Source organism: Salvelinus sp. IW2-2015, linkage group LG27 (genome assembly GCF_002910315.2).
Source record: "Salvelinus sp. IW2-2015 linkage group LG27, ASM291031v2, whole genome shotgun sequence".
NCBI classification, from domain to species: domain Eukaryota; kingdom Metazoa; phylum Chordata; class Actinopteri; order Salmoniformes; family Salmonidae; genus Salvelinus; species Salvelinus sp. IW2-2015.
The window spans coordinates 21,715,870-21,725,008 of NC_036867.1; the positions used below are offsets into that span (position 1 = coordinate 21,715,870).

The following is a 9,139-nucleotide window of genomic DNA, read 5'->3' on the forward strand; positions in this document are numbered from 1 at the left end:
ATGTGGTATGTCGGCAAGAATGTGGTAAAAAAGCTGGTTGATAGTGTTTAGGTCAGGTATGTGTGCATTGTATCTTGAGACATTTTGTAGTATTTCTCAGAAATCTGTTAATATTAATTCACATCTTCAGAGAGATTACATGCATAGAAATAGTTGGACATTTGTATAATTTACATCAGAGCATTTTTTTTACCACATTTTTTACTCAGAAGAGATTTACATGGCTGTTGGTTAGGAACAGAGAATTTCTATTTACTCGTATTAAACCCAGATATATTCACAGACCTATGCATTTAATTAATTACATTCTCAGGTTATAAAGTCATTTGATTTTATGGACAAGAGGGAGAGCAGGGATCCATGTCTGTTCCCCATCTCAGGTTAAGTACTTTGGTTCCATTGAAATCATTCATTATATTCTCAAGTATCGGTACATTAAAATATAACTTTGTTAATAATGGCGCAATCAAACAATCTCATGTGACTGGATCGTAATTGAAAGAATTGCCACCGAGATCAAATTTGAGTCTCCTGTCAGGTTCATGAAGCTTTCGGCTGTACGTGTAAATATCACGTTACACAATATTGTATTATTTTATACTGATACAATTTTTTAGAGAAGGACATTTTGTTAAACAAGTAATCATTTATTTTCTCAAAAAGGTTGGGGTAAAAATTGACACACCTAAAAATTCCTATAAATAATGTAGTAAAAAGTTTAGTATTTGGTGCCATATTCCTAGCAAAAACACACCTAACAGAAGAATTCCCACTATTGTAAATAAAGGGAGAGAGTAGGTAAGGATTAGACGCAGTCATATCAGGATCTTCAAATATGACAAAATATAATGTATACCCACTGGGTTTAGTGCAATCATGGTCGGTGTGGAAATAGCCCTCAATCTGTATGAAATAATATTTGCTTTCCGATGTTTCAACAAATCTATGTGGTGAGAAAGGTGTAGTCGGTAGGAAGGGAGTCAACCGCTATTGACAGCATAGAGCAATATAGAGAAGCACACCATACAGAAAAAAAGCCTCTGTTCCCTTCCTCCTTATTACGGTTATTGATTTCTGTTCAAAAGGAGCCGACATCAAAAGATCGCTCAGAAATTCATAAGTCACAAGCTTCAATGTAATTCATCGTGAGCCAAGAAAAGGAATGTCAGAAACGACATTAAAATGAAAGGATTTTTCACATATGAAAGGCATGTGTCTTTTCCTCCCTAAAGAGACTGTAGACACCAGCCAGTCGGTGGACTGTGGGTCTCTATTTTCTACTGAGGTCGGTACTGTAAAATCTAGCTCCATTAGTTAAGCTACAGTATACATAAACAGTGTTCTCCTTCTTCTGTGTTTGCAATTTAAATATGTTATATAGTGATGCACACCTGCACCAATCCCATTTTGCATTTGTTTACTATGTTTAGAAATTGTCATGACACATGTTTGTCCATTGGAATGCAATGGTAAAGTGCCTCAGTCATAGTGCCTTCTCTCTCACGCATGCACACATACTTACACACACGTGAATATGCATGCACACGTGCATGCACACGTGCATGCACACGTGCATGCACACGTGCATGCACACGTGCATACACACACACTCACACACACACACACAAACAGAACATTTATTGGCACAAGAAGAATATCAGGAATCAAATAACTTTACTTAACACTAACTCTACTTCTACTTACCGACTACCTACTTTTAGGAAGCATGAATAAGATGGTGGACCGATGACACCTCAAGGTGACATGAAACAGGTGATTATATCTTGATAACCCTTCAAAACCCATTACCCCTTTAGCTCTGTAGGTTTTCTGTATGGTTTAGCAGGGAGCTGGAGCTTTGTTCTTCAAAGCTTACCTCCCACTTCCCTGATTGATTGATAAGGGCCCACCATTGATGCCTGCATATCCAGCAAGGAAAGCCACCCGTGATGAATGAATATGTCCTCTATCAACCATTCATCACCTCAACACCAAGTATTGTCCTTTTTCACCAAACGTATTCATCCTTCAGCCAAAGATTGATTAACTATGGACGTGATTGAGTCAGCAATTATGACTTCATCGCTAATCAATCTCCCTTTAGCCAAGGAGGACGCACGCGCACACACACACACACACACACAGAGAACATTTATTGGCACAAACCTTTATCCCACAGGATCATGGGAAAGTTTCAGTGATGCAAATATTTAGTAAGGTGGCTGGATCACAGGTATTTAGTAAGGTCCCATTGTATTCCTGATGACCTCAACTCAACAATGTTCAACCAGCTAAATTAACTAAAATAAGCAAAATACACAATTGTTTCTTTAGTCTCTCAGATGTACTCAAGGTAATATACAGTACATTCAGATCAGAAGAGGCTGGGGGTAGACGCTATAAGAAGACATGCTCAGTGTAATTACTCTAATGGAATCAACGGAATGTAGTCAAACACATTGTTTCCATGTGTTTGGTACCATTCCATTGGTTCCATTCCAGCAATTACAATGAGCTTGTCCTCCTATAGCTCCTTCCACCAGCCCCCTCATATTATAAAAAGGACGTAACGTGGGTCGTGTGTGTGTGTCCACCTCTGTATACGACACTCTCTGCACATGTGGGATTGCCTGGGTCTCTGATCTGTTCTATACTGTACACAAAAGCATAAATATGCTTATGAACAACATTCGCTTCAGGGTGAAGAATCCTGAATAGGTACACAAAAAGTGGAAATATGCAATATCCTTTTTCTGCATATTTGGATATTTGGGTATATTTGGGTATTATTCTACACACTGCCTATTATTGTTATCTTTGCCTCCGGAACAGACCACATCTGAAACAATTATAGGCGTCAATGTTTCACATCAAGTTTGGACATCACAGTAGAGCACAGTAGAGTAAAGTTCAGTTCAGTGCAATAGAGTACATTACAATACAGTAAATTATACTGTAATGTAGTGTACTGAACTCTACTGTACAGTACTGCATTGTACTGTACTTTTCTTTACTGTCCAAACTTGTGAAACATAGACATCTATGATTGGTTCAGACTTGGTTCGGCCAGGGCAGACTGACCAAATTTCAACAATAATGAACCAAAAATATATAAAAGCAACATGAGCTGAAATAAAACATCCCAGAAATGTTCCATTCGCTCAAAAAACATGTTTCTCTCTATTTTTAAGCAGAAATGTGTTTATATCCTTGTTAGTGAGCAATTATCCTTAGCCAAGAGAATCCATTCACCTGACAGGTGTGACATATCAAGAAGCTGATTAAACAGCATGATCATTACACATATGCACCTTGTGCTGGGGACAATAAAAGGCCACTCTAAAATGTGCAGTTTTCTCACACAACACAAAGCCAGAGACGTCTCATGTTTTGACGGAGCTTGCAATTGGCATGGTGATTGCAGGAATGTCCAGCAGATCTGTTAATGTTAATTTATCTACCATAAGTCGCCTCCAACGTTGTTTTAGAGAATTTGGCTATACGTCAAACCGGCCTCACAACCGCAGACCACGTGTAACCACGCCAGTCAGGACCTCCGGCTTCTTCACCAGCGGGATTGTCTGAGACCAGCCACCCAGGCAGCTGATTAAACATTTGTGGGGGAAACTCATTCTGATTGTCTGGGCCTGGCTCCCCAGTGGGTGAGCCTATGCCATCCCAGGCCCACCCATGGCTGCATCCCTGCCTAGTCAAGTGAAATCCATAGATTAGAGCCTAATGAATTTATTTAAAATGACTGATTTTCTTATATGAACTGTAACTCAGTAAAATTGTTGAAATTGTTGCATGTTGCGTTTTCTATTTGTGTTTAGTATACTTTTCAACGTCCGTGGTCTTGGTCGGTGCTCAGGGGGTGAGGATGCTTGCTACTAGCAATGTGCACGCCCCGCTTACCTGAGGATCTGTCTTTTCCAGTCATCTGTTTCCTGTGTTTGAGGGGTGCAAAATCCACTTGTCACTGAAATCTCACTTGATTGATTGCTTTCATTTTACTCCTGTGACTTTTTCATACACTTGCGTGTGCCTGTCGTTTTTCCCGTTAACGTCACAGCCACAGAAATGTTTGTAATGGCCTGTCAAACACCCCGGTAATGGCTGAAATGGGCTCAATGGAATACATTGGCTTTCTGTTGCATTTATAAGAACGGTAACTCTTTGTCTACGATTTAATAATCTCAACACTTTAATCTCAACACAACACTCAATACAGAAAGAGAGAACTTTATTTTGATGTTTCTTCATTTTTTGTGGAATTGAAAAAAGTTATAATTTAATACATTTGAAATGTTTACAAATTAGATGTGCTGAAATGAAAGCAACTTCCGAAGATGAACACTGATTATAAGTGACATCATGTCTGATCTTGCAAACAATGTAAAGTATGTTTTGATAAGTGTAAACTAGAACCAAGCGTGTTGATTTTTAATCCGAGGGTATCCTGCTATTGACACACTTAACGAGGCAGTCTAGACAGCACAGGTGAATGCTGCTCGGGTAGACATAGCAAGTGTTTCACCACTTTTGTATTAAACTATTCAAATATGCAAATGTGGCATTTATATAATTGTCTTTATTTTAACACAAAATGCATTTTTAAACATGATACAATAAAAAATGAGTGCATTTTAAGATTTTTTTAAAACATTTTTACAATAAATTGAATACCTGAATTCCAACCAAAATCACTGAACTCCATTCATTATTTGTTTGTGGCAGGAAAATGTTCTATGTGCTATAATTCAGTCAATATCTGATTAATTTTAAACATTCAAAAAGCTTATAGTATCTTCATCCATGTTCTAATTATTTATTATAATTGTTTTTAAACCTTAACAATTTCGATGTTCATTGCTATTGTTACAGTAAATGGAAAGCGGGTAAGTTCCATGGTAGGTGCCAGTAAGAGCCGGGAGAGGTGACACTAACTGGAGAGAGAGATGGAAAAGCGAGCAGCAGAGAGAGGGCGAGGTTGTCCAGACTGTTTTCACACTCTTGCTTTGTGGTTTGTGACTGTTATGATTTCCCATTGTAGCCAATTCAATTGTAGTAATTCCCTTACTGATTTGGTAATATAATTGAGTTTTAATCACTTAATAGTTCATAAACAAACTTGCTAAAAGTAAATACACTTTAACTATACCGAATTGGTTGGTCTACCTTTACTTGTTGCTTCTGTGAACTTTATCCTCCTTCACATGTTGGTGCTCATGGGTCCTTTTAGATGAAAATGCATTTCTATGTTTGTATCCCCCGCAAAATTAACTCAGCAAAAAAAGAAACGTCCTCTCACTGTCAACTGTGTTTATTTTCAGCAAACTTAACATGCGTAAATATTTGTGTGATCATAACAAGATTCAACAACAGAGACATAAACTGAACGAGTTCCACAGACGTGACTAACAGAAATGGAATAAGGTGTCCCTGAACAAAGGGGGGGGGGGGGTCAAAATCAAAAGTAACAGTCAGTATCTGGTGTGGCCAACAGCTGCATTAGGTACTGCAGTTTATCTCCTCCTCATGGACTGCACCAGATTTACCAGTTGTCACGTTCCTGACCTGTTTTATGTTATTTTTGTATGTGTTTAGTTGGTCAGGGCGTGAGTTGGGGTGGGCATTATATGTTTTGTGTTTCTATGTTTAGGTCACTTGTAATTAGCCTTATATGGTTCTCAATCAGGGACAGGTGTTTGACGTTTTCCTCTGATTGAGAACCATATATAGGTTGGCTGTTCACACTGTTTGTTTGTGGGTGATTGTCTTCCGTGTCTGTGTCTGCGCACCACACGGGACTGTTTCGGTTGTTCGTTCGTTTGATGTAGTCTGTTCCTGTTCGTGAGTTCTTCGTGTAGTTATGTAAGTTCCATGTTCAGGTCTGTCTACGTCGTTTTGTTATTTTGTAATTTTCCAAGTGTTTTTCGTGTTCGTGTTCGTCTTTAAATAAATTTCAATATGTCATCACACCTCGCTGCATTTTGGTCGAATCCTTGCTCCTCCTCTTCGGATGAAGAGGAGGAGGAGAACCGTTACACCAGTTCTTGCTGTGAGATGTTACCCCACTCTTCTACCAAGGCACCTACAAGTTCCCGGACATTTCTGGGGGGAAAGGCCCTAGCCCTCAACCTCTGATCCTACAGGTCCCAGACGTGCTCAATCGGATTGACGTTGAGATTGCCTGCAATGACAACAAGCTCAGTCTGATGTTGCTGTGACACACCGCCCCATACCATGACGGACCCTCCACCTCCAAATCGATCCAGCTCCAGAGTTAAGGCCTTGGTGTAATGCTCATTCCTTAGACGATAAAAGCAAATCCGACCATCACCCCTGGTGAGACAAAATCGCGACTCGTCAGTGAAGAGCACTTTTTGCCAGTCCTGTCTTGTCCAGCGACGGTGGGTTTGTGCCCATAGGGGACGTTGTTGCCGGTGATGTCTGGTGAGTACCTGCCTTACAACAGGCCTACAAGCCCTCAGTCCAGCCTCTCTCAGCCTATTGCGGACAGTCTGACCACTGATGGAGGGATTGTGCGTTCCTGGTGTAACTTGGGCAGTTGTTGCCATGCTGTACCTGTTCTGCAGGTGTGATGTTCGGATGTACCGATCCTGTGCAGGTGTTGTTACACGTGGTCTGGCACTGCGAGGACGATCAGCTGTCCATCTTATCTCCCTGTCTCAGGCGTCTCGTAGTACGGACATTGCAATTTATTGCTCTGGCTACATTTGCAGTCCTCATGCCTCCTTGCAGCATGCCTAAGACACGTTCACGCAGGTGAGCAGGGACCCTGGGCATCTTTGTTTTGGTGTTTTTCAGTGTCAGTTGAAAGGCCTCTTTAGTTTCCTTAGTTTTCATAACTCTGACCTTAATTGCCTACCATCTGTAAGCTGTTAGTGTCTTAACGACCGTTCCGCAGGTGCATGTTCATTAATTGTTTATGGTTCATTGAACGAGCATGGGAAACAGTGTTTAAACCCTTTACATTGAAGTTATGTGAAGTTATTTGGATTTGTATGAATTATCTTTGAAAGACAGTGCCCTGAAAATGTACAGTACATCCTTGATGTCAGTACATCCTACAGTACATCCTACAGTCTGTCTATATCCTCCTTCCTCCTCAAAACCAGCTGAGACATTCATCTTGAGTTTGATTGCTTTTCCTAAATTACTCTTCAGGGTCACCCAGTAATGGACTGGCTTCCTAATCAGAGACCAAGAGCAATCTCTCTCTATTCTATCTCTACTACATGGTGTCTGTGTCTGAAAGGGAAGCCTATACCCTACATAGTGCAATTATTTTGACCAGAGCTCTATAGGGTGCCATTTGGGACACACCCTCTCTCTAAAATATGGTCTGTCTGTCTGATGCTCTCGTGATTGTCATCTTGTAGTCCCTACAGCAGTGTGGCCAGAAGGACTCAACGGTGTGAGAGGCAGGGACAACATCTCAAACCCCGGCCGGCCACACAGTCCAATGTGAAAATTGTAAAGCGACTTCGCAGCTTTAGACCTGCGGTAAAATGTAGTCAACATTACTGTTAAAATAAACATATGTCTGACTCTGTCAGATGAAGGTCTCTGAACTTTAGATCAATAAATAAATACAAATTATAAGAGACAGAAGGTTGTGCTTCAATTTCTGATGTGAAAAAAGAATCATCAGTAGAACGTTCTGTCTCTGAATAACAGGCATCGCCCTCACCCACTCACGCAGTATGAGTGAATGCTGACGCTAACAGTGCATTTCCACTCTGCCATATGAAACCTCCATTTAGATGTAGTGTATTTGCAAGTAAGACCACACCTGTTCCAACTGAATCATATGGAAATGGGTCTCGTTACTGTGTAATTGGAAACCATCAGCTGTGATCATAACGATTGAATGGATGATTCTCTCTCGCTCTCTTTACAAGGGGGGGGGGGGGGGGGGGGGGGGGGGTGTCAGGTAATTGAGTTGAGACTACATTAACTGGGGGGGTTCATTCAGATACAGAATGTCAGACTTGAACGCTGTAGGGCAATATCTTGCTAGCTCTGTGGGCCTCATGTTGAGGTATTATGCCAAGATGGTGTTACCGCTGGAAAGGAGATGCACAGCAGGAATACTTGCTGTAAGTGTGGAACAGTTCTGGCTGTGCTATTCAAGGAATGTATGCAGGTTCACCTATAACTAAATGCAGTGGCGACCTGTTTTGAGCCCCACATGTTTTGCCAAAAAAATACCTGTTTTTCATTTAGTTTTTTTGGCATTAATACATGTCACATAACAGTTTGCAAACAATGTAATAAAAATGTATAAATCATTGAGTTAATAAAGCCACATACCCAATAAAATCAAAAAAGAGACCATGTTTGTAAGGCAGCTCCAAAATACAGGTGTTTCAGCCTAGCTCAGTGCTTTCTGTGGTGGTGGGGCTATTTTATTAAATCGATTACCTAACGTTTGATTGATTACGTGATTGAATTGAACCATGCAACAATTAACTCGTTAATAGCCTGGGACACCACAGAAGAGTGTTTATAGACCTGATGTCTTTTGAAAAAACTCTTAAAGATCTGAAGATCTTTTATATCAATAGCAGTCAATTGCTAATCGTCACCTTATTCAGTCTCATCTAAACGTCGTAAGATGTTTGGTTATCTTCACGAACCCTGGCTAACAAGTTGAATCAGCAATACAAAAATTGTCTTAATTATTTTTTTAACTAAATACCTAAATAATCACACAGAATTACATATACACAGGATGGATCATACATTGATTACTAATCATGTCATAAAATAAAAAGTCCCTGGCGGATGAAACCGATATGATGGCTGGTTACACAAAGAAAGGGGGTTGGGTTTGAATGAAAGAGCAGGAAGACTGAGGGACAAAGGGGATTGGATCTCTATCGGACCTTGAGAAGCTATGCTACCGTAAATACAGAATCTTGTGCATTCTAATAACTGCCCATTCGGAAAAGGAAAATGCAAGATATATATTTACACTGAGCTACGTTTCGATAGGTGGGTTGAAGATGGAAGACTGGTTTGCCCAGCAGAGATCGCCAGTGTCCTTTGCAGAATATTTCTGGTCGTAGTCTGTCCGTTCCTAGGCCACGTACGTTTACAGCTGATAACT

General features: G+C 40.4%; 1 long non-coding RNA gene across 1 annotated transcript in view; it reads left to right on the forward strand.

Annotated features, from left to right (window-relative positions):
• LOC139023104 (uncharacterized) overlaps positions 1–6,571 on the forward strand; it is an 89,128-nt gene extending 82,557 nt beyond the window's left edge. The window contains exon 3 of the long non-coding RNA XR_011474252.1: positions 6,462–6,571. This is a non-coding gene — a long non-coding RNA (uncharacterized lncRNA). The remainder of the gene's footprint in view (positions 1–6,461) is intronic.
• The last annotated feature ends 2,568 nt before the right edge of the window (positions 6,572–9,139 follow it).